This window comes from Ornithodoros turicata, chromosome 3 (genome assembly GCF_037126465.1).
Source record: "Ornithodoros turicata isolate Travis chromosome 3, ASM3712646v1, whole genome shotgun sequence".
Lineage (NCBI taxonomy): Eukaryota > Metazoa > Arthropoda > Arachnida > Ixodida > Argasidae > Ornithodoros > Ornithodoros turicata.
In genome coordinates this window covers 72750476-72776619 of record NC_088203.1, presented here as the reverse complement: position 1 = coordinate 72776619, position 26144 = coordinate 72750476, and the positions used below count along the sequence as shown (strand labels likewise).

Here is a 26144-nt window from a genome sequence, read left to right as displayed (position 1 = left end):
TCAAGAACCAATACCAACAAAAAGATTTCATCTATGTTAAGCCGTTGGCTCGGCACACGAGTTTTTGTCAGGTATGGTCATCCGTGGAGTACGCCGCTTCAGAATGGGCAGCGCAGTGCTGCCATCTCCCATCGAGTGTGTCGTCACAAGCAACAACAATTTGACCGCTGGAAATGCAATACCGCTGCACGTGGCCGGAAGACGACGAGGCCGACGTTGACCATGACGCGGGAGCACGAGCACGGGCAGCGTAGCCCAGCTCCAAATTTTGTTTGTTTGTTCAAAGATGCTCATTTTCTCGGGGGATAGTAGATGAAACTTATTTATCTTGGAATTCCCAGTCGCAGCCACAGAAATGTGGAAGGATCATGCTTGTAAAAAAAATAGTGGCGCTGGATAGGTTATACAGTGAAATCTTTTCTTTTACACTGGATGCCGGAAACATGACAGCGCTTTTAGCACTCATCCAGTAGGATGTCAACGGGAAGGGGGGACAACTTTACAATAGTTATTTGAACCGCACTGGGAATCCCCTCGTCCCATGACGTGGTTAGGAGCGCGGATCAAGTGCGGTCCCCTAGACTCTAAGCATTTGGAATTTCGGGCGGTGGATGGAGCTGGTTGGAGCAGATTTCAGACACGTCCATACCGTTTAGTGTACAATAAAGTACAGCGGACAATGCTGATCTGTACTTGGGCGAAGAGTGGGGCCGTGGTTAGTGACGACCAAGATGAGCACAACAGATCCGAATTATATACCCGACCAAACTGGAAACCTCCATTCGCACTTTACGTTCTAAGCAGCTGCATGGACCACGCACACATATTTTTGTCCTCTACCCTGCTTTTCTTCCCTTTTCGTCTTCTCTTTTGCCTTTCTCCTCCGCCTCCTCCTCCACTGATGTCCAAGGATGTGGGAATCTCTAAGCAAGCCTCTTTGCAGTCTTATTTCATTTCCGTTGACTGTGGAAGTAAATGAAGCTTTTTGCACCACCACAACGTGGTCTGAAATTTGTAAGCCCAGGGTGAGAGGAAATAAAGAAAACAGGTTGCGGTTTCGTTTCGCAATTTCCGCGTAATGTCGGTAGGCTATAACATGCCGACACCAACTTGTTTCAACCGCGTCGTGTCCAACCTAGGTTTTTTTGTGCTACGAGAGATTTCGTTTATTATATGCGCAAGCATTGCAGAAATCACACGAAACGACTGGTGACTAACCCTTCGCCCGACAACAACAGAGCACGGAACAGCAGCAGATCGACGAAGAAGTTCAGGAGACAGCTGGACAGCCTGTGCGCATTCAAAAGCCGCGCCACTAATTGTTCCGTCTGGCCGAGCGCGATATGCGTGTTTACAGTATTGGACTTGGGTGAGCACGAGCGGTCATATGTTTGCACAAGATTTCGCTTGACCCGTCGCGCGCCAAGAGAAAACGAAAATAACACAGAAAGAGGACGTTACATCAGCGGTACTGCATATCCAAGCAAGCGCCATAATGTTGTGAAGCGGTGACTGCGCAAACCATTTCGCTCGCTGCGCCATCCCTTGACTGTAGACGACGAAGTGCCGGCTATGATGCACCGCCTTAATAGGCATGCACATATATGCTATAAGAAGAAATTTATTTATTGAGGATGCATTTCTCTGGTACTGATGTTGTTTACATCTACCGTTGATCACATTAAATTTAAAATTCAGCATATATGAGAAAATATCAGGAGGGAAGTTGCTATTCTTTGCTCATTCCAACCTAAAATTGAGTGCTACAAATTTAGAGAGTGTACCTGTCCATTGTCATCCCTAAAATATATATTGTCATTGTAGGAAGGTCACAAAACAATAAATGTAGTCTTTTGCGACCTCCCTGCACGTTCATTGTATCCTGAAATGCATAAGCGCAAGAAATAAATGTTGAACTTGAAAAATATATACTCTCTTTACTCATCATCAGTGATCTTCTTTACAAAAGCATATCGTGTTAGACTTTTTTGTTTACGCTTCATAGACAGGATACAAGAGGTCCAAACTGACAAAAGCACAACTGTTTCAAGCTCCAAATCGTTCTGTTGCAATTTGCAGACCATACGTGTGTAGTGCAAGAGGGCCCCTGCACATCAAAGGGTAGGATGGGAGTCATTAATGAAAGTGGTTCCTATGAGAGACTTCGATGCTGAAGAAAATTGTGCAAACTGCGGAAAGTGCCATAGAAGATCTCCAGAAAGCGTGTCTGGTCTCACAACGGTGCCCCTTTTAGATGACGATGATACTGATTGGTGTTTCAGATGTGGAGCTGCATTTTTGTAACGTGCTCCACATAACAAGCATGACAAAGCCAGTGCTGGATGGACATTCAGTTTGGCACAACCGCGCCTGCAAATACGCAGAACAAATGAAGGAAGCAACACACAAACATAGAAGGGCTGTACTTCAAAAAGAGATAAGTCCTGTGTCTCAAGCAGGTGTCACCACTTCCTAAGTAAGTTAATTGATTAAGCTTACATCACTACCTGATTAACTGTTCTAACGAGCGCGAACGAATCGCGTGAAGTAATTATTTAGCTGCTTCGGTGTGTCCATATGTGCGAGGCATGGCACCCATGTCGTTCACTAAAAGACTCTTTCTGCGGCGATGCTTGATAGAAATCATACTAAACGCATACACGGCTAAAACAACGGCTGAGAGTCTACGGAACGATATCTTTCTGTCATGCGAGTATATCTTTTCCCGGACCGTTCGTGACGGCACAATTTTTGTCCAGAACGCAGCACAGGATATTATATACATGGTTGTTGTTAACCTCACATCGTTTCTTATTGAAATATTGGCTGGGAAACGTGCTGTAGTACAATTCCCAGCGCTGCACTGCAGTGACGGTCTAGTTTCGGAATGCAAAACATAACGTCATTAAGAATCGAAAAGCAGGGCACCTGCGAAACACTGTTAGAATACATCAGTATACTGGCACCTTACAAAATCGCGTGACGACAAACAATGATCAACGCCTGTAGCGCAATAAATACTCACAATCTCTGTTGCCTCCCATTGTTTCCAATGGGCACACACAGCGTTTTAGGGCCCACCAACATGGCGGCCCGAATGAGCCCCTCTCCCATACGCGATCCAGCCTTTATACATAGAGATCAGTGGTACCGACACGAAAACACTGCGCAGAAACCACTGATCTCTATGTATAAAGGCGTATAAATATGTATAAATATGCCGGCCGGTGACCACGCTGTGGAGCACCCTATGCGCGATCCAGCGTATACTATAGAGATCAGTGGCAGAAACAGGACGTGAAGTAGACAAACAAGCGCTTCATTTGTCTACTTCACATCCTATTTCTGCGCTGTTTCTTTCTTTTTCTTTTTTTTTCGTTTCGTATTTTTTCATGCTTTCTTTTCTTTTTTTTGTAAGACCGAAAAATTTGCTCTGTGCTGTCACGTAACTGCTTGCTAACAAGTACTGCCTTGCGCAGGCAACACCGTCTCGAAGGTTCTGTGGATGTGACTTCGTTTGGGATCCACTATCCAATCCACAATCCAATCCGGCGTGTTGATTGTTGGATGCACGTTGTTTGTGTGCATGTGCCATGTGCGCGAAGTTTCGTGCGCCAAAGTGATGTGGAAAAGTTAAGGACGTGATGAACTTTGTGCGGGGCTTCCTTGCTCTTTATATGCAATTTGGGTATATGTGAAGCTATGACAACTTCCTGGGACGTTGCGTTTTGGTAATGAGGTGAAGCTGACTTTCGGAATTGTGACGCCTACGAAAACAATGCTCGAAGCTTCTCCCCAGTTCTTTTATGCTTCGGGAGTTCAAAGTTCATTGATACTTTTTGCCAGCATTCCAGACAGAACAGAACATGGAAGTCTAAACTAGCAGAGGTGAGTGCCAGTACATTTTCACACTCTGAGGCGGTTGGGTAAAGGGTACGTGGGAGTCTCGCGCAAATGTCAACTTCCAACTGTGGCTAACGTGTTCATGTGGGGTAGCATTTCAACTAGTCTCAACTGTCAGCACGGCGGTGCACAGAGAATGTACAGTAGTCTGTGAAAAGAGTCTCATGTGTAGCTCTTGCATATTTTAATTCTCTCTGTTCCCATTTCGCGGTGGCTCAATCGGTAGCGTGTCCGCCTGCTGATCCCAGGATCGCGGGTTCAAAGTTCTGTACATGGGGATTTTGGACAAATGAATTAAGACCAACTAAGTGCTGAACTAAAATCCCGGCTGCGTATCTTCCGCTTCGTAGATGGTTACCTGTTGATGGTGAAAAAAGGAGTGGATATCGCGGGGATTATCGAACTGTTCAACGGGAATCCGTTCTGTTTAACTTTCTCAGTTGAGAGTTACATTTTCTTGACATGTGCCTGATGTTGGACGAAGAAGAACCACGTGTGTTGGGCGTACTTTCAGAAAAAACGGAAGTCTGTCCTAGGTTTCAAGTCTAACCACTCTCGTATGATTAAGATAGGTCTGACCACAACCCTACTCCGCACGAGCTTGAAGAAAAGGTGCGTTCATACAGTCACAGACAGCTTTATGAATCAGATCGCCAGATTAAAAGAAGCAGGATACCCCATGGACTTCATAAGAGGTGGGATACAGGAATCTATGCCCAAGGGAACCAAAGGAAGCGAGAGGATGAAGATGAAGCTGGGATGAGAGCAGTCGTGATTCCGTATGTGCACAAAGTTACACAAAGGTTACGGAAATCTGCAAAAAACACGGGGTCTACATAGTCCCGTTAGTGGCCAGCAGGCTAAGTGCGTGACAGAGACAATGCGGCTGCTTGTAAAACAAACCACAGAAATATGTAGAGGGAGTAGTTTATCCTATTCCTTTATCTTGGGGCAAGACGTATGTAGGTGAGACTGGACGCTGTCTTAAAGGGTCTCTGACCAGAACCTGGTCAACGTCGTTGTTTGTATGGATAACGAACCTACATGGTGCCCTCAAGTTACAACTGAAACGTTTCGTCTCTGCGGAGCCGCCAACTATTCCAAACAAGGAGCCGAAAAGCGGTTTCGATTTCTGCCCTCAACTCGTGCGATCAGCGCAAAACTCTAGCTATTATGCAGTGGTTTTCCCATGTGTATGACGTCAAACGCCCGCGACGTTTATTGGTGGAAAGTCCACACCGGAAGTTCGGGAGGTTTCTGCAACTTCCGTATTGCTGGGTGCTTTTTCAATATGGACGCGGAAGCACAGCGGAGTCGACAAGTCAGCTTTTCAGCTACCTTTCAGCAGCTGAGAGGCACCTGCTACGTGCAGCAGAGTTTGGAGGCCTTGCTTTTGAAATGTTGAGCCGCGAATCGACTTCAGCATGAAGAGGAAGTTCCAACGACAGACTGTTAGATGAGCTTTCAGCATCGATCACGATGAAGCACATGAACAGTTTGTGTAAATTTCATGTTTGACGGCGCCGTGTAAAGGGGCCGGAGTGGTTCATTGCATAATAATGCCGAAAGAAGTCGAGTGCTTATGTTGCAAGGAGCTGCTCTTAAAGTAGCAAATTTAGAACTTCGAGGGCAGCACGAACCTAGCGCTCATATTCACAAGTAAGAAGCGTACGTATCTCGTGCACAATCATGCTGGTTGGTTTCAATACAAAATAGTTTTTCTGAACTTTTCGTTATTGTTCGTCACATATTCAGAAAGAGTGCAGCTGAATTAATACTCGGCGTCCTACTAGCTTTAGCTTTGTTCAAAGCTTGCGTGTCTCATACAGGAAATAGATATGTACACTACATACCAACAGTTCGTGAGATGGATGTTGCACAGACTTGAAAAAAACAAGAGAATCGTTATACCAGTCTGCGCGGTGAACAGGATACGCAAAGCCTTTCCCATAGTGGCTACTACATGCTTTAAATACCCAAGATACTAGGTGGAAGTACCCCCTACAGGGGGTGCCCTTGCAATTTCAGCTGTAGACACTTGTCGGTAATGATGCAACTATAATAATGACCCCCCCCTCCCCTCGAACTTTTTTCAACACTCCTCCATGCTTGGGATTCTGGATAAACCACTGTGCTGACCCCTGACACAAAGCACCATCTCATCACCCTGCTCCGCCTAGTAAGAATTACATTGGGCTCTCAATTCCACCACAGACACAAATCCAATCCTGTTCTGACGCATCCTTTTGTCCACCCATTCAGTCAATATGTCGTAAGTGTTTGAACTCTTACTGTCTGATAGCACCCAAATAGTATTGTTTAAGCACCTCAAGTATTTTAATGATCGTTATGTGGAAGTAAATCAGACTGTTATGCAGGTTACCCTGTGTGTGACCTCGGTTCCTGCTCTCAGTCCTCCAGAAGTGCTCATTACACAAGTTGACTATCGAAAACCTCAATCTTCCATGCATGATGTAAAACCCCAGTTCGCTTGCTTCCTAGCCATTTTTTCATTCTCAATTTTCCTTTTGTGTGCAAAGTGCACACCCAGTTCGAGTAGGATGTAGACCTTGAGGAACCAAGCTTTGTATCTTGGGCTGCTCAAATATTCAAATAGGCATGTTGTAGTCGAAGATGATGTAACATGAAATGTGGTTCATATAGTTTATTGTGGCACTCAGATAATATCTTCATAATATGTCTGCAGAGATTGCTCCAAAATAGCATATGTGATGCAGCGTTATAAATTATTGGGCTTCTGGGAAAAATCATGATTCACCTGATACAGACGGCAGCCTTTGTAACGGTGTCTGACACATTTTTAGCAGCCACTGTTTTAAAATATGCATTAAAAATGCTCCAACTATGAAAGTATCACGAAGTTCTTCATTTCATTTGTTTACTTAAACACCCTTGTGAAGGGATTTACATAAATGCGGGAGGTTTTTTATCCAAAAAAGACAAATACCAAAATGATGCAAACAAAATTTGTTCACTCACCACAAAGAAATTCATTCGATCTGAAAACGATCATAGCACTTGGAAATAAATGATGATACATTTTGTTCTGATGCTATGTGGGCAGGAACGTCATTCCAGTTTGACACCATCAGCTGGTGCGGAGAGTAGAGGAATTTTTTTGTTTGTGTAGGTGGAGCAAGTACTTTGTGCGAGTCATCAAGTCTTGGAAGTAACTTGTGAGGGGATTGACAGTAAGTGGGGTGGGGAGGAGTGTGACTGTAATATAACTTATGAAAGAATGCCAGGCGTGATACCTTTCATCTGGTAATCAAAGGAGTAAGAAAGAGTTTGGCTTTAATGGCTGAGACGCTGGAAAAAGGATAATAATCACGAGCAACAAACCGTGCGGTTCTGTACAAATTCTACTTTGTCGATTAAGAGATGTTGGGATGGGTTCCAGATTGCAGAGGCATTTTCCACTTCTTTTGAACATGGCAGTTGATGTTCTGAGACTGGAACACATAGAAAAGCCAAATACATACAAAGCATCAAGTGCCTAAGAAATGAATGATGAAAGAAGGCAGTCACTAGAAAGGTTAGCCAGTAGTAGGACTTGAATCCACATCTTCTGTATTACCGATCCAGGGCCCTTACCAATTGAGCTAAGCTAACACGCCTCTCCAGTGACTTCCAAGGGTGCAGATGTACCCTAGGAATAGGTTTATGGGCAGGAGAACATTAGTCACTGTTATTATACAGGCATAGCTCTCTGTCCAGTATGATCACCGCAGAGCACATTTACAAGAACTCACAGGTACAAAACTTGCATAATAAATATGTAATAACCTCAAACAGCTATTATATATAATAACTGGGACATGGAACTCCAACGGCAGATGGTCTGGCAGTACAACACAGGTAATCTTGCCATCACTATATTTTTCCCAAAATGCTGAAAATAAATCTATAGAATTACTGCAGTGAACTGCTCAATTTTTCACCTCAGATATATTTTTAGCACTCTGTCTTTCATGTTTCAAAATATACATGCATCGAACCTGCAGAAGCGTGTGTGTGTAAGTAGAGTCACACATCTCATGTGCAACAGGCAGGTCTAAGTTGTACTGAGATATGTCAATTCCTTACGCATGCTCACCACCTGTAGATTCCTTTAAAGGGAACAAAAAACTTTTGGTTAGTAACAACTTCACGCTATATACCACATTTATAAAAAAAATTGGTCCAGTACCTGACGGACAACTGTCATGACCATTGCCAGATGTCTTCCTCTCCTGTTCCTTCCACTTCCATTAAGTCATCACCCTAACATTGTTAAAAAAAGCCATATAAATGCGATAACTGAGATATTACCAATACGAGCATACAGCAAATCACAACCACATAAATAATATACACAATTGCACCGAGCTGTCCACATTTTCACACACACATACACACACAAAAATACATAACAGAGTGGACTGTCTCTAATAACACTTCAACAAAATTTGTGGAACTCTGTTTTGAAACTGGACACAGGAAGGCCATTTCCAATCAGCTGAAAAAAATTGTTCGGAAGAGGAACAGTTTCTGCTGATTTCTGTAGTTGGTCCGTAGCAGTGGAACCTTGTAAGGTGGTACAGTGATAGATTTCACACCGTAATGGCAAGTGTTTGGGATGGCGCTAAAAGATCCTGAATTTGCAAGGCAATTTTGTGTAAATGTCTGATTTCCAAGTGAACGCATTGTCTACTGTATTTTACATGTCTTGAAGGAGCTGAGGGGCTGGATGGATGGATTGTAGTGGCACCCCTGCTGGGCCTCTTTACAACGAGGGTCCAGCACATTGCACCTGTAGACAGCCTGTAGACATGGTTGTCGTATACCAGGCATTCTTTCTTTCTTTTTTTGTGCACTGCAATTTTATCGTAGTTGCCCTCTGTGGTGTTTCCCCAGATTAGACAACAATAGTACAGCTTGGGGTAAATTAAGGATTTCAACTGCGTTGGTTTAGAATCCAGAACCCTTCTTTACTATGTGCAGTATGCTGCATATTATAAGGAAAACAAATAGAAGAAAACTTGTACCTGATCCCTGCCTTGTATTTCCAACATTTGGTTCCACATCTTGTCCAAGGAAGTCATGAACTACATTGGTGCACACTGCTGTGACAATTATTATGTTACATCTAGATGCTGAATACACAGCTTCATTTTACGTACTGTGAATGTTGCTTACTGCATTGGCATGGCTGCATTCAACAACACTCAGAATTGTACAGTAATCTTTTGATTTAGTGCGTAAACTTCAATTTTCTTTAATCCGTATTTTTCTTTGTTGCGTAAATGGTCTCCTAACATCTGCATGCCACAACGTAATTCTCACAAGGAGAGTAATCACTGTATAAATTATACAGAAGACACTAACCTCGTCACGTCCAGATGCAACAGTCTTGGAAGATAGATTCAAGGAAAGCACTGCGGACTGCTGTAGGCGGAGGTTCTTTGCACTCAAACTGAGGGGTCCGTCTCATAGTCTGCATTCTTCAAATATGATTGGCAAAATCCGCCGCGGTATTATCCTGCCGCTGCGGTTGAACGCGCAGTATCGTACGGAACTGAATGCCCGCCGAGAAATCTCGCTTTGACGACACAACCGAGGCACGTCAAATGAAGTAAGGGCTGTAGCTGTACCTCGATAAATTGGTCGTTGTTCCAAAAGATATAAATAAAGAAAACTTGGAAATACACACACTACGCTAACGCAGTGAAATAGCGCGCTGGATCCCGAAAGTCGTCGTAGCTCGTAGCCTCGTAGCTCCTCTTTCCACGGAAGTCGCTAATTGGATTATCGCAGTTATAAAACAGGTCGTAGATTTCGAAGTGTATACATACTTTTTATTTCCAGACATTGTGACAACAGTATATCGGCGTAAAAATGTTGGTTCTTGCTGAAAGTTGTTGTTGTAGTGCTCGATCACGTGACGGCATTCTGCGCGCTGATTGCATGGGCGATTGACGTCATCCCAGTGGGATGACCAGATGAGTTTTCTATATATGCGTACGTTTTCTTGGTTTGACGCTAGGTGTGCCAGCATCGGCGTGAACCGCGATGTTCAAAATTCGAGTTTACGAAAACTACGAGGTGTTGAGGCATGCATTTTTGTATGTGAAGTTGCTTTTGTGTATTCTATCGGAAGCCACTGCGGTAAAGGCTCTCCAGCTTCTGGTCAGAGACCCTTTAATGAGTGGCTATGCGAATACAGGGGAAAAGTTAACAATAAAGACACCCAGAACTCCCAATTGGCATATCACATTGGTGTGTGTGGATGTGAGCCCATATATAAGAATACGAAAATAATCAGATTCTCTGAAGGTCTGCACACACGCCACGTAGTTGTAACAAAAACGATAACACAAGAAGGAGACAACTGCGTGAACAAAGCAACAGTGCTTCTTACAGATAAGTAACATGTTCTTATCAGCTCAGAAACCTGCTAGGGATAGCGCCGCCATTGATTGAATAACCCGATATCACATGTTAGTGTCCCTGAAAACCTTCCACCTTTATTGTTAATGTAATAAACCTGATTGAAAGTGTAGCGTGTCTCTCGTGTTGTCCTTGTTCCTATTTCGCTGCATCGATGGATCTTTCTTGATATCCAGAAAGCGATTGACTCTCTGGACCATGATGGTACTCTTGTGCAAGCTAACCTTTTAGTGTTCACGGTATTGCTCTCAAACTCTTTGCTAGCTATCTGCACGACTGCTTTCAGTTTATTTCTGTGTGTGGAAGCAGCTCGGCAATTATGAAAGTAACATCTGGGGTCCCACAGGGGTCGCTCCTCGGCCCAATGTTATTGCTTCTGTTCATCAATGATATTGTAAATATTTCTAAAGAAGCACTTTTCACACCATATGCCAGCAACACTAATGTGTTTTTCAAAAGTTCCTCATCGATAAGTTTACATCAGCATTTAAATCACTTTCTGATTGCTTTCTAGGTCTGGCTTCAGGCTAATCGTTTGAATCTGAATGTAAAAAAAAAGTTTTCAGGCCCTGAGGCACGCAGCTGCCTTTCAATCCAGTTTCTTGTTCAGTGAAGTTGTTGCTGAAAGGGCAGAGTCAACCAAATTTCCCGGAGTAATTTTTTAGGAACATCTTTCGTGGACACATCGTATCTTCTACATAAGGGCCGAGTAAGCAAAGGCAGGGGTGTTCTAAGTGAACAAAAGAAAAATTATCCTAGCAAAGGCAAAAATCATGTTTTACTGTTCAACAATTTACCCCCCTTTTTTATTATTGTATGCTAGTCTGGGGATCTACTGCAGAAAGAAATTTTGCAGCTGTACAGCGAATGCAGAACACAGAACTATGTGCTATAGGTTGTGTTGTCTTTGAAGCACTGTTTACGAATATGTATAATAATCTTAATATTACTGCCACTTAAAAGCTTAAACTTCTTCAGAAAATATTTGCTGAATTTAGGTCAACGCTGATAATTTCTATTGTAGCTTTGACTTAACTGAACATTGGTTACCATACACTTTGTGTCATATGCAGCAGTTTATTATCCCCAAATGTAAAACTGTCTACGGGTGCCAACACTTGTGTTTTCTAGTACCCGTCTTTTTTAACAATCATCACCATAGTATGCTGAATGCAACATCTCTTGATGATTTGAGGCGTCGGTTGGTTAATGAAGTTATGTGCTAACTGAATAGATGCTCTATACGTCGCAGTTTAGAATTGTTGTGTCGTTTTATCTGTTTGCTTTGGTCTGTTTGGTTATCCTGTGGCAACTTGTGTGTAATTATTGCAAAGTGGGGAGAAAAAAAGCTCTATTTGACAGCATTCAAATGTTTCACCACTGTATTATGCTTTTACACAATAAATACTGCCCTAGCGAGCATTTTGCACCCACGGCAGACGTTTGATTCCCCTGCTCAGCTCTCAGATTTTCTGCGGAGGCCACGTGATAAGCCATGAGAATGCACGTCACAGTGTGACGAAAGCACCTGCATCCACTCATAGTAGCAATCGCAGAGTGCCGTCAGCTGCAGGGTGTCGAACTGCAAAAAATACGGGTTCGGTTCGCGTTGCTTTGATTTCATTCCGGTTCAGTTCCGGTTCGGACACGCCAAAAACCGAACCGGTTTGCAGCCCCGAACCAGTTTGCGAACCGATTCAACGCTCCCATTTTATGTGTTCCATAAAACTGCTTTTATCAGGAAATGGGTGTCTAATAGCTGACTGCTGGGTAGTTTCATTTTAAATCGAACAACGTGTGAAAGTCGTATTTTTTAATTCGCCCAGAAAAAATATATGTTAGAGGACAGCTCAAACGACGCAAATCGCGCCACGTGCGACGCTCGTGCGTGGAGTAGTTTCCGCGTAGGAGAGGGGGAAAGTCTGAGGCTGCTTGAGCACGCTTTCTTCTGGACCGACTTTGACGGGATCTAGCACCGCTAATTTTATCTCTAGGAACTGGAGGTTTTTTGTGATTATAGGCCATACCATAGACATTGTCGACAGTCATCCACAGAACTCTGAGAGCCATAGATTTTCTGTTAAAAAATGCCAAACTTGGCGTAAACGTTCAAAAAGGACAAACTTTGTTACCGATTTTCTTCATGACCGAAAGTCTGAGAAGATCGAGCTTAGTGCCATTCGATAGGACATTGAAAGAGCTTTCGTGCTGTATAGAATTCATTTTTCTCAGCCCAGTTGTTTCTGTGTTATTAGCTTGAGAATGACACATGGTAGGCGAAAATTGCCAATGTTGCATCTCAATTTTCTCAAAAATGCCATCTTCGATTTCCTTGATTATTTTTGAAAAGGTGGCGTCATGTCTCTACTTTAGACGCCAAGTGAGACAATCTTTTATTTTTGCCTGAGAGACGCGCAGCGATTTTTTTTGTCAGGGAGGGTGCACGAGGCTGCGGCCTTGCGCGCCCCACCCACGAGCGCGCGACTTTCAACCTCTTCTTTGCTACAGGTGTCCCGCTGACGAAGAAATCAATGACCACACTGCGTGAGCTTGTTGTAGTGTCCCCAGAGCATCACTTTACGTTTACCCAATGGCCTTCCAGTTCCGTCAGGCTCATTCAAACCGTGGGAGAGTACATGAGTTGCCTGTGCGACCTTGACGAGAAGCCCCAGTTCGACGAACACACCGAGAGAGCAGTGGAAAGAAACGAAGCGCTTCGTAGAGATCTTTATCCACTAGTAACATCTTAGCTTTTGTTTCAGGTTGCCACCAGTCCCCCAGGAAATGTGAAAGTCACATCCTTTTCATTGGTAAAAGAACGAAAAACGGAAGTTTCGAACAACGTAAAATGTGCCCATTGCGAGATCCCTGCAGGTGGTGGCTGCCACCATTAAATTAGCATCATCCGATAGCTTTACACCTGTCCTTTCACATGAATATAAAGTGAATGGGTTCAAGCGCATGGATGCCAGAAGGACTACTGAAGACCACGCCAAGGGTTTAAGGTACCTACGGCTACCGGAAACGAGGGATTTTAGTTGTGCGTTGTTCTGTCGGAAATTTTGATTCCCACGGTGACACTGACACATCTCGGTGAGGGCGAACGTGTTATACTTGAGAGCAGCAACTGTCATCACAGCGGTCTTACGGGTTTTGTAGCACTCGTCGTGGTTCCGAAATAACGCTAGGGAGCATAGAACTAATTCAAGAGAGCATGCACACCTTCGGAACTATCACTTATTGCGCCCAAGTTAAGAGGCGACTGCAACCACGCGACCACAAATTTGTATTCTCAGGTGTTGTAACTTTTTGTCCCCTGTGGCCGTAGTTCTGCCTTCTTAATATTAACTCGCACGACAGCCTCATAGCGTGCGTATGTGCATTGCCTCAAGCACATGTGCGGGAGAATAGTGAATATGCGCACGTGCGTATACGCACACGTCGTGCGTGCGACTCCCATGAAAGTGCGTAATAGCAAGTTCAAGTCGCCCACAAAAGTATTGCACTGCGTCTCCAAAGGAAAAAATAAACATACGTACCATAAGTGCAAAAGAAATACATAACGCAACATCTGGGCATTAAATTACAAAGCAAAGACTACGAAGCAAAACGCGCTCGTAAACATTCGAAGAGCGCCTTTGTGTGGAAAAATCGCTCCGCGGAAAGGTAGCCCTACGTCTCAATCAAAAAGAGAAAAGGTACTTTACCAGCAGCGCAAAGTACCGGCATAGTTCTGCCCCTGTGGAATAAATCGTGAAAAATATTCCGGCTTTTTAGAAATAATTAAGATCGAACATGCAAAATTTTCGCGTAACATTCGTGGTTTTGCGATACTAGGCGGACAAAGAATGCGCTTGAACCCAGTCACTTTATATCATGTGAAAGGTCATGTCTAAACCAATCGGATGATGCTAATCCAATGGTGGCAGCCACCACCTGCAGGGGTCTCGCAATAGGCACATTTTACGCTTTTCGAAACTTTCGGTTTTCGTTCTTTTAAGAACGAAAAGGATGTGCCTTTCACACTGCCTGAGGGACTGGCGGCAACCTGAAACAAAAGCTAAGATGTTACCAGTGGATGAAGATCTCTACGAAGCGCTTCGTTTCTTCTCACTGCTTTGTCGGTATGTTCGTCGAACTGGGGCTTCTCGTCAAGGGCGCACAGGCAACTCATGTACTCTCCCACGGTTTGAATGAGCCTGACGGAACTGAGAGACCATTGGGTAAACGTAAAGTGATGCTTTGGGGACACTACAACAAGCTCACGCAGTGTGGTCATTGATTTCTCCGTCAACGGGAAACATGTAGCAATGAAAAGGTTGAAGGTCGCGTGCTCGTGGGTGGGGCGCGCAAGGCCGCAGCCTCGTGCACCCTGCCTGACAAAAAAAAATCGCTGCGCGTCTCTCATGCAAAAATAAAAGATTGTCTCACTTGGCGTCTAAAGTAGAGACATGACGCCACCTTTTCAAAAATAATCAAGGAAATCGAAGATGGCATTTTTGAGAAAATTGAGATGCAACATTGGCAATTTTCGCCTACCATGTGTCATTCTCAAGCTAATAACACAGAAACAACTGGGCTGAGAAAAATGAATTCTCTACAGCACGAAAGCTCTTTCAATGTCCTATCGAATGGCACTAAGCTCGATCTTCTCAGACTTTCGGTCATGAAGAAAATCGGTAACAAAGTTTGTCCTTTTTGAACGTTTACGCCAAGTTTGGCATTTTTTAACAGAAAATCTATGGCTCTCAGAGTTCTGTGGATGACTGTCGACAATGTCTATGGTATGGCCTATAATCACAAAAAACCTCCAGTTCCTAGAGATAAAATTAGCGGTGCTAGATCCCGTCAAAGTCGGTCCAGAAGAAAGCGTGCTCAAGCAGCCTCAGACTTTCCCCCTCTCCTACGCGGAAACTACTCCACGCACGAGCGTCGCACGTGGCGCGATTTGCGTCGTTTGAACTGTCCTCAAACATATATTTTTTCTGGGCGAATTAAAAAATACGACTTTCACACGTTGTTCGATTTAAAATGAAACTACCCTGCTGTTGTCTGCATTGACGTTTTTGGTGATCAGGTACTCCCTTTAGCGAGAGAAAGGAGAAATGGATGAACACTTATTGCAAATAGAGTCCACACTGATGAAGCGGTGTAGTCCTGCTACTTTCTGTTCCCAAAATCTCTTTGTTCATACCCACGGGGCCAGCAAGATACACTTAAAGGAAGCCTAGTAAGATGGACAGCGTTACATAGAGACGGTACCTGCGGCAGACTGCATTCACAGCGTGAATCGATCTGAAACCGTCCTGAAGCATGTCGAAAATAAGCCAGCCTTACTGTGTCCGAGCTCACAGGAGTGTACTAGTTAATCCACAACACAAAGGCAATGGTCAGGACACAACTGCACTACCAGTAAGCAGAACTGCATTTACTTTTCAAACCACGGCCAATCAAACAGGCACCATTCTGCGTACGCTCGTTCTCCACCTCTCATGTTTCTGACTTGCTTAATTTTTACTGCTCACGTGTAAAGGGAAATGTTGGGCGCTTACTTAATCACATATTCGTCCTATAGAGCTACATAACTGGCCTACTCCATTCCTGTTTCATTCGTCCGTGTGGCTCCTCGTCTCTAAAGAGTAGACGCCGCAGCGCGTGCGTGGGGCGCTCACAAGGACAACTGCGCTTCAACGTGTTAAAAAGACGCTGAAACTATACTACTATATATACATCCTCGTTTGGCTGCTAGGTGAAAATTTCCGAAATCCATGATATGGACGCGTGATGATGATACCAATGTGTCTTCGTTCGAGGATTGAGGGGAACTCTTCTGCTGACTTCTTTTATGTCCGAACTGTTTTGTTGCGAACCGGTTACCGCTGTTATTTTTTACGGTTCTGCTTTGGTTCGGGTTCAACAGCGTCATGAAAATTTCGGTTCAGGTTCGGGTTCTGTTCCGGCAAAAATAACTGTTCGGATGTGGGTTTCGGTTCGACACCCAGTTTCATAGATGGGTTTTCAGATGTGACTGTCCCTTTAAGGGATTTCAGGAATAATACCAACTTTTTACTGGATACGATAAGTTTACCATGGTAAACTTACGGTTTTATACTTGGAGTGGCATATTCCTAGGTTTTTTTTTTTCGGGTTTCACGATTTTTTTTAATTCGGGAGAGAAAAATTGGGTGCTATTTACATACAATGATTCGGGCAGAAATCGGGCGCTACGATCTCGGTTTCATATGCCATCGGGGAATTTTCGGGTGAAACGAAAGGCATATGTAACAAGCCACAGCTGTGACACCAGGACGAGAAACAACATTCGTTACATTTCCGCTCACCAGCGGCATGGCAGAGTGGGTTAAGGCGTCCCGCTCATTGGTGGTAGCCAAGGTCGTGTTGAAGACTGGGAGAGGGGTGGGTTCGAATCCTACCACCGGATGTGCTGTTTGAGGTTTTCCCTGGGTTTTCCAAAGACTTTACAGACGAATGTCGGCACAGTTCCCTTGAAGTCGGCCCAGGACGCATACTAACCCCCCTGTCCCCCACTCCTTCCTGCTGTCCTCTCTCCATCTGTCCACATCTGTATTCCGCTCATAGCCATAGTTGCTTCGCGGTGCTAACACGGAATAGAAAATCAATCAATCAATAAATATATATATATATTTCCACTCGGAACTGGGGCAGTGAACGATCGTGGTATTCAAACACTTTCCCGAGCTCCATAAAAGCTCGTCTGATTCCTGCAGGAGGGGATTATAAGAGGAGGAAAAATAGGTTATCACAAATAGCTCTTTTTGCTGATATTATGATTCACTTTTCGGACAGTCAACCTAGAGTCAAAGGAGGACTGAAGGATTTCGGGCAGATATCGGGTGTCACCCGAGTTCTTGAAAATTTCTTCGGGGCGGAACTATCGTGAAAAATAGGGTTTAACCCGAAAACAAATAACCCTACATAGTCCACTGTATGTCATCATTAAACACGTAATACTGAAATTATTTTATGTCATGTTCCTCAGTCATATCCTTAGATAACATCCTGTTCTACAGTATGTGTAATCCCCACATGTTCAGTAGTTCATTATCAGTAGACCCTCGTGTTCTTGAGTTTCATGTGAGAAGCTGTGAAACACTTAAAATTGGGTGATGCCCAGATATGATAAATAAAATAAAAATAAAACACAACTCTTCTGTTACTTCTGATGAACAGATTACAATCAGCTGCAGTGCTGAGTGTGAAGTGTTTCGTGTTCTTAAGTGGCCACATGGGTTGCTGAATTTGCATTTTGGATAGTTCAGTTTTCGGCTGTTTTCAGGCATTACCGTATCAGGTGATGAAGCAAACCTGGGGAGTGTGTTGTGGGAGGGGGGGGGGAGGGGGGTGTTGAAAGCAGGTTGTACCGGGTTCAACCCTAAAAGATAAGGCTCTACTGCCCATTCATCATCTTTCAAATAAAGTTGTTGTCTTTGTCTCATTTTAGTGCACTAACACACTGCAAAGTACAAGAGCTCTAATGAAAAGTGCCTGATAACGGAGAAGTAAAAAGGTCATCACCATCATATTTCACTTGTGGGATGATTCTGTAGAATGGCGACTCTCTCACTATGGAAGTTTTGAGGAAGGCCAACACTACGGATGGACACAGATGGCTAGCCTCTGTAACACCTACGTGAGTGCGTGTCCTTTTGTCCACCTCTAACACTGCAGCCTGCAAAATGTGGTAGTTTGTGTGGCTGAGGAGATTTTCAGTCCCCTCCATCCATCTGAGGAAGCCTTGAGAAAGTGACTTTCTCAGTGAGAAAGAAAATTTGAAAAAGAAAGTGATAGCCCACTTGACATATAATTATTTGAGGGGGGAGGTACAGTTATTAGAACAGAGAGAGAAAAAAAAAAAACAGGAATGGAGTCAGGGCTTGCTTCCATATATAATGATATACAGGATTTGAAGTCGTCAAAATGTCAGAAATTTGAAGTGCTTGGTGCTCATCGCCGTTGTCCTAAAAGTAAAAGTACTGTTTGATGTGCTTCTCTAGCCTTTGCAGGTGTAATTTAGGCTTAGCGGTGCCCCTGCATTCACTTCACTCCTCTTGTGCTTCAGACTTGTCATCTGAATTTTAGGGTTTTACGTTGTGCCCTTCGAAAAATGTCAGAGATATGAAGGTACACATTACCAGTAGTTAAGTTGAATCCTCCGATCTACCCAGAACACCGAGCCTACGGTGTCATGGTGCCCATTGGAAAATTATCTTACACTCTTGTCCCCAAATTCACCCAGCAAATCATTCATCGTAATTAGTGGCTGTGCAAAGAAGTAGGAGGCAAGCGAGCTGGTGTGGTGAACTTGTAGATAACATATCCTTGTGTATGAGGAGAAGACACAAAGGGACAAACTACAAACCAGCAAATAAGTTTATTCTACAAGAAGCACTCTAGGTCTGGGAACGGAGATCGACCAAAGAAGGTGCCAGATTGCCCGATGGCTGACTGATACAAAGCTGGTTATGCATTATTTTGCCGGCCTCCAAAACAATACAGAATGTGTCATGCTTTAGACTGCACAGAACTTACACAAAGTCCTAATGGGGATACAGTCGAGCCATGAACGCAGATGTTTGCTTAGTTCAGAAACGCGGAGAAGATGGCAATTACAAAGACGGCTCTGTTTTCATTCCAATTTCTTCTAAACAGTAGTGCTGTGAACTAATTTTGCGGCATTATACCAATTGAACATGAGAACAAGTTGTTTTTGCATTTTAGTGTCGCTTTAACGTCCATTGTGGACGTCTGCAAATCTCAGTAACTTGTACGGTGCCACCAAGTAGCTGGTGTCCTCTTTTGGGTTCAAACTCGCAATTTATGAATCAAGACTTGCTGCTATAACACCATATACCACCATAAAGAAAAACGCACAGATAGCACGAAGATGAAGGGAGAAGCACAGACTATTCTTCCCGAGATCGGTCTGGTGTCCTCCTCACTCCCTCTCGTGCCAACCTCTTTGACACATGACCCAGCCTACAGGGGGAGGAGGAAGACCACGGCTTTCTTGAGTGAATCTTCCTGAGCAGAAGGTGGCAAGGTTCCCTAGACAGGATAATGGGGAGGTTTACATCACACTGCCAAATGTAACGATCGTCTCCTTAGATGGCGCTACATGAAACTTTTGCGGGTGTTTTGAGGCGACAGTGCTCGGCTGCCTCTCCACGGGGTGACCTCAAAACTCTGCAGAAAGGGAGTGCCGCAGCCTGTTTTTACGTATATTCCTTGATCTTATTTAGTTTTCTCATTGGCACAGCTATGAACTGCTACCGAATGCAGCTCATTTTATTGGTTTCTCACTGTGCGCTCCCATTTCATCTTCTTTAAAAACATTCAAGATCTTTCAGAGGTGCTCGAAATTTTGTGACCGAAATTCATGACAAGCTGAAACCGATGACCAGAAGAAAACCTTTCGAGCGAAAAAAAAGAAGAAATTCTGAAGATGAAGCCTATTTGATTTTTTAACATGCTATCACAAAGTTTACAGCTCTGTGTATGCTGTAGCGCTGTGTCGCAGGTTGATATTGCCGAAAATAAGAAGGCAGGTGTATGATAGTGGTAAAAAAGGGAGCAGAAGAATTTTCAGTTGAGATGTCCATTGTTGCGCTGACAGAGTTCACCCTTCTTTATAAGTGAAGAACTACCCTATCCACCACCTGGGCGGAACTTCCTCTATTGTAATTCCTCTATTGGTTAAGGCTTGTCTCTTGATCTGCACATGAAGAGATTTTCGAAATGAGCACTCAGAACAAATGCAGAACTAATGTCTGCGTGATATCTATCTCAAATAATTTCGGTTAACGCGTCATCAAACAGAGTTTATAGAGCCGAGTAATCTGAAGGTCAAACTCACATATTTAGGGTCCCCCCCCCCCCCCCCCCCAATAAAAAAAAATGAGAAGAAGATGAAGAACATAACATAAGAAACTGGGGGAATATGTGACATTGATTGCTGGGTCGTGGATGTAATCCCTGTTTTCTAATGCGAGAGAAACAAGCTGATACAGGGAAGCAAGTTGTGCTGTCTAAGTGGAATGTCTGTTGATTCGCTGTAAAAATCTTGCCTTCCAGATAAACAGCGGTGAGGAATCTATGTGCATAAATATTGAAAAGTGGGGAACCATGTTCACATCAGCTCATTGTTAAATTCACATTTAACGTGGATTATACAGGGTGTCTCAGATAAATCCCCGGGCTGAATAATTCGGGAACGGCGCCATCTATCGGGAAACTTTCTTTTTTGTTACCATCTCTGAGATATCGTCCACCAGCCATGCAGTGTGAAATTGATGTGCGCACTTTCATTAATTAGCTAAAAATAAAAATCAATTACCCGGAAATGACAGCTTTCAAAGTACGCGTCCGACGGTACCGCGACATCTACTACACCATTGGGGATCTTGAGTACATACCCCTCAGAGGAAAAAAAAAAAAATCATCAGGTCTAGTCATTTTCGCGAGTAATTGATTAGTTTCGGTTTACATATTTTCCTTGCGTAGGACCGCAAACACAAGTTCTTTCACATTGCTGTCCGCCTCGGAATTACGTGTTCTTCCGCATGTTTGGCAGCAGGGAGTGCTGATAAAAAAGTAACAGCCGCAGAACCCGCTTCGCCAACCTTCCTTCCTGTTTATCTGATTGATGTACAGTCCGCTGTACGGGGCCGTCATGTAGTCAAGATAACGTGCTTTTATCGCCAAAACAAAGAATATACGCACGAAACAAACAAGCAAAACAAAGGAGTGAAGCGGGGATTCTGTTGTTGTCCCGAGCTTTCGTACCATGCAATAACAAGCCTTCTGACCAATTGACCTTCTATTCACTTTCAATCTTGAAGCAGGAGAAATTATGCGTATCATGCCATTCCCCCACTTGGTTTCGCTTCTGTAATGCCATATTCTCTGAATGTCCATAGGTGACCGTTGGACGATGTATCGACGGTGGTGTGACAGTGCAGAGAGCGATGTGCTCGTTATGCACCACCACGATGTGTTCTTGTGCTTGCAACTGCAATGAAGATTCGTTCTTTACTTATAATGAAGGCAACCTCCTAAGTTCAAACTACAAAATTAGGAAAACACAAATTTGATTTATTGCTGCACAGAAATCACAGGACGTGTTCAAAATGCCTTCCTTCCGCGGCAAGGCACATACGGAGCCGCTTTTCAATTGATTCCACGGTTCCTCGTAGCTGCTCACCGGTTATCTGTGCGCAGCATTCCTCGATCCTTCGCCACAAGTTTTCCGGCGTCGCTGGATCGGTGTCGTACACTCTGTCCTTTATGTATCCCCACAAAAAAAAGTTCAAAAGAGTCAGGTCAGGGGATCGGGCTGGCCAGGGAACAGGACCTCTTGCACCTATCCACTTGTCTCTGAAAACGGAGTCTAACCATAGGCAGGACGTCCGCGATGCATGAGCTGGGGCGCTGTCGTGCTGATACCAAACGCCGCGTCGGTCGGACAAAGGCATTTCGTCGAGGGAGTCACGGACAACGTTCCCGAGCACTTCACCGACGTACCTATGTGAAGTTAGGTGCCCGTCAAAAAAGTATGGGCCAATGACGTGGTCACCATGAATGCCACACCAGACATTAAATGACCACTGCCACTGGTGCTTACCAGGCAGTAGCCAGTACGGGTTAGTAGAAGCCCAGTAGTGCCGTTTCTGGGTGTTGACATTTGCGTCGCGCCCAAATCGCGCTTCATCGGTCCATATGACTTTTGACAGAAAGTCCTCGTCGTCCTCTAGCATGGCAAGTGCCCAGTTCGCGAATTCCGCTCTTTTGCCGTAGTCAGCCTGAATGAGTCCTTGATGTATGTGGGGATGGTAAGGATGTCTACCAGCCTTTTTCAATATGCGCCATGTTGTCGCTCGGCTCACTTCAAGGGCAGCTGCTGTGGAACGGACACTTGCATATGGATGATCGCGGATATGTTCAAGAACACTGGACGTGACCTGCTCGTTCCGCGCAGATGGCTCTCTCGTATGGGGCTTGACGAAGGTGCCGTAGATTGAAAGATTTCTGTAGACGGATAATATTGTGTTATGATCCGGGTGGCGCCTCTGGGGAAACCTTTGGGCGTAAATTGTTGCAGCCACAGATGCGTTCCACTGAGATTCCCCGAAGGCCAGGATCGTGTCCACTTGTTCTTCGTTGGAGTACGAACCCATATCTTGACATTTGACATAGCGCAATATTCCGGGGTTTTTATTGCCTCCAAACCGAAGTTGCGCCCAATGAAAACAAGAAGACATACCAGTGTCACATGTGCGATAAAGTGCGATTTATCCTACCCTATCAATGCCATGTACGAAGTCAGGTGCTGGCAGATCGCGTTGATCAAGGCCAGTCTCACTGTGTGCACACCTTAGTGATATCAGCACATCATTGTCAAGACAAACTTGATTTCACCAGGGGCGCCACAACGTACGGAATTTATTGGGTACCTGCTAAACGGTGCCCCCCTCCCCCAGCCAAGACACAACCACCATGCACATTCAATTCATGCCTACGTCTCGCAAACTCAAGCTAGTCTAAATAAAGAAAAGAAAATGAAGAGTGGCACACGCTTTTGTCCTCGGCACAGGTTAATGCGGCACTTCTTACATGCACTGCGGATTAGTATCCCGTTTCGAGCTCTGGCACGGTGAGCCTTTACGTGAAACGGAATAAGCAAAGTGAATTCACGTGTGGGAAGTGCTACCATCGAACCGTCATAGCTTGCGCTCTTTCTGCAGGGGAATATTGAGCCCCTTGAGGATCCCTGGGGGGAGGGGTGGAGTAGCCCCCGGAGCCTCTTCCGCCATCCCAATAGGGCTCCAAATTCCCCTGCAGAAAGTGTGAATATGTACAGTGCAGTGTATCTACGGCAATTTCGTCAAGCCCCATACAAGAGAGCCATCTGCGCGGCACGGGCATAAGACTACGGCAGAATCGCGATCAGGGCGCGACGCAAATGTCAACACCCAGAATCGGCACTACTGGGATTCTACTAACCCGTACTGGCTGCTGCATGGTAAGCACCAGTGGCAGTGGTCATTTTTATGTCTGGTGTGGCATTCATGGTGACAGCGTCATTGGCCCATACATTTTTGACGGGCACAGTTAAGGATTTCCCCGCTCACGGGATGGTGGTAGAAGTGATGGAGTGGTGGTCAGGTGCAGCCGCAAGTCCGTCGCGGAGTCGCAAGAAGACAGGCCAGGCCCAGGCGTGGAGACTGTACACGATCTTTATTTCATCACGCTCACAATCCAAAGACCCCCTCAACCAGTATGGCGGTTCCCTATATACATCTTCATCTTACCCACTCTCCCACGGGACACCCAGTCACGTGCAAGGCAAATTCCACGAACTGTCAATTCGTGACACACTCCAGGACGCTTCACAGTACAATACAAATGTATACATATATGTGTGGATGGGCCGGCACACGTGTTGCACGTTTGCCCACGTATGCCACGAGAGTCGTAAATAACGAAAGACGACACGGCTCTCAGGGAACACTGTCCCGTACTCACCACTGTCGTTATTACGAGTCAACCAGTGCCTCGTCTCATTTTCGTGTGAAACCAACGAGGGCTGCGTCTGCGGAGGATTCCCGGAACCCATCGTCGATAACAGACACAGGGGTGGCCGAGGGGACCAGCCACGCAAGCCAGTGGCATTACCCTGTCGGTTTCTTTGACCGCTGCAGCTGCAGCCTACCCGGCAGGGTGTCAGAAACTAACACCTCCCCCCCAAAAATGTGTTGCACTGGCCTCTGGAAAGTGCAACACACAACACAAAGAGTTTCTGCGTATTATACAGCTTGCACTCGTAAATGATACACTTGACAAGTTATACACATAGTACCAACGCTCTACAGAACTTTCATTGGCAATGCACTTTTTTTTTCTCTTTTGCACAATTTGTTACACCGTCAGGAAAGGCCCTTTATACGACACTTACAAGGAACCCACCATGTCTTTATGCAGCCAAACTGGCACAACTAAAAATCTAACCGCGACAGCGCGTCGGCACATTTATTGTGCGATCCCTTTATATGGGAAATTTCTAGATCATATTTCTGGAGCGCGAGAGACCAGCGCGTTAGGCGTGCGCTGCTAGGAGACGAGCGTGCCAAATATGCCAGGGGATTGTGATCGGTGAGCACCTTTATCTTTGCCCCAAACAGCCACGTATCCAGACGCCCGAGTGCCCATACTATGGCAAATGCCTCCCTCTCAATTGTTGACCATTTTGATTGTGAATCTGACAGCTTCTTGCTCAGGAAGGCAATTGGTCTCTCCTCACCGTCAATTCTCTGAGACAGGCATGCACCCACAGCTTTTTCGGATGCATCCGTGGTCAAGGTATATCCGTGACGCGGGTCTGGTGACACCAGCTCTGGGATCTTAGCCAGCTTCTCCTTCACCACTTCAAACGCCTTCTTTGCTTCGGCATTCCATGGCAGCCTATTTGGTACGCGCCGATTGGTCAAGTTGGTCAACGGGAGTACTAGTTCTGAATAGTTAGGTATGTATTCCCTATAATAGTTGAACATACCCAGCGCACTTCTTAACCCTTTCTTGTCAGTCGGCGGCTGCAATTTCATTATGGCCGCGACATTATCCGAGTCCGGTGAATGTACGCCGGAACCGACCCAATGACCTAAGTATTTGACTTTCGGCTCTCCAAATCGACATTTCTTTATGTTAGCAGTTAGGCCACTCTCCCTGAGTGTACTGAGAACTGCTCTCAAATGTCGGACGTGTTCCTCCCATGAATTGGAATGAACTGCAATGTCATCAATATACACGCACGTGTAATCTCTATGGCGCCTTAGTAAACCATTCATCACTCGCTGAAATGTGGCAGCCGAGTTCCGAAGCCCATAAGGCATCACCTTCCACGCATAGAGACCACTAGGGGTGGCAAAGGCAGTGTATTTCTGCGATTCAGGGTCCATCTGAATTTGCCAGTACCCTCTTGTCATATCTAATACAGATATGAAGCGCGACTTTGACACTTTATAGATAAGTTCAGTTATGTTTTCCATGAGGAAGCGATCCTGTTCTGTGACTGTATTTAATTTCCGGTAATCGACGCACATGCGCATGGTGCCATCCCTTTTCGATACGCATACTACGGGGTGCGCAACATTACTCTCGACAGGGTATATGAAGTCCCATCGTAGCAATTCCTCAACCTGCTTGTCAACTTCGCCCCTCAATGCTACCGGTACTTTGTAAATGTGTTCTTCGCCTTGCTGTTGACGCTGCACCTAAATCCTGCCGACTGCGCCAGTTAAGGATTTCCCCGCTCACGGGATGGTGGTAGAAGTGATGGAGTGGTGGTCAGGTGCAGCCGCAAGTCCGTCGCGGAGTCGCAAGAAGACAGGCCAGGCCCAGGCGTGGAGACTGTACACGATCTTTATTTCATCACGCTCACAATCCAAAGACCCCCTCAACCAGTATGGCGGTTCCCTATATACATCTTCATCTTACCCACTCTCCCACGGGACACCCAGTCACGTGCAAGGCAAATTCCACGAACTGTCAATTCGTGACACACTCCAGGACGCTTCACAGTACAATACAAATGTATACATATACGTGTGGATGGGCCGGCACACGTGTTGCACGTTTGCCCACGTATGCCACGAGAGTCGTAAATAACGAAAGATGACACGGCTCTCAGGGAACACTGTCCCGTACTCACCACTGTCGTTATTACGAGTCAACCAGTGCCTCGTCTCATTTTCGTG

At 45.0% G+C, this 26144-nt stretch overlaps 2 long non-coding RNA genes across 4 annotated transcripts in view; one reads left to right on the top strand and one right to left on the bottom strand.

The window, feature by feature from the left end:
- Positions 1 to 3554: 3554 nt before the first annotated feature.
- LOC135387314 (uncharacterized) overlaps positions 3555 to 26144 on the top strand; it is a 250907-nt gene continuing 228317 nt past the window's right edge. The window contains exons 1-2 of one of the 2 annotated variants that reach the window (XR_010421040.1): positions 3555 to 3888; positions 17837 to 18025. This is a non-coding gene — a long non-coding RNA (uncharacterized LOC135387314). The remainder of the gene's footprint in view (positions 3889 to 17836; positions 18026 to 26144) is intronic. The other variant, XR_010421041.1, reaches the window with a different exon arrangement.
- On the bottom strand, positions 6968 to 9736 carry LOC135387313 (uncharacterized). Of its 2 annotated transcripts, XR_010421039.1 has the most exons (4): positions 9292 to 9736; positions 8114 to 8187; positions 7923 to 8033; positions 6968 to 7376 (listed from the first exon to the last, which is right to left on the bottom strand). It is a non-coding gene; the product is annotated as an uncharacterized LOC135387313 (long non-coding RNA). The 2 variants fall into 2 exon arrangements; XR_010421038.1 differs by having other exon boundaries at positions 6968 to 8033.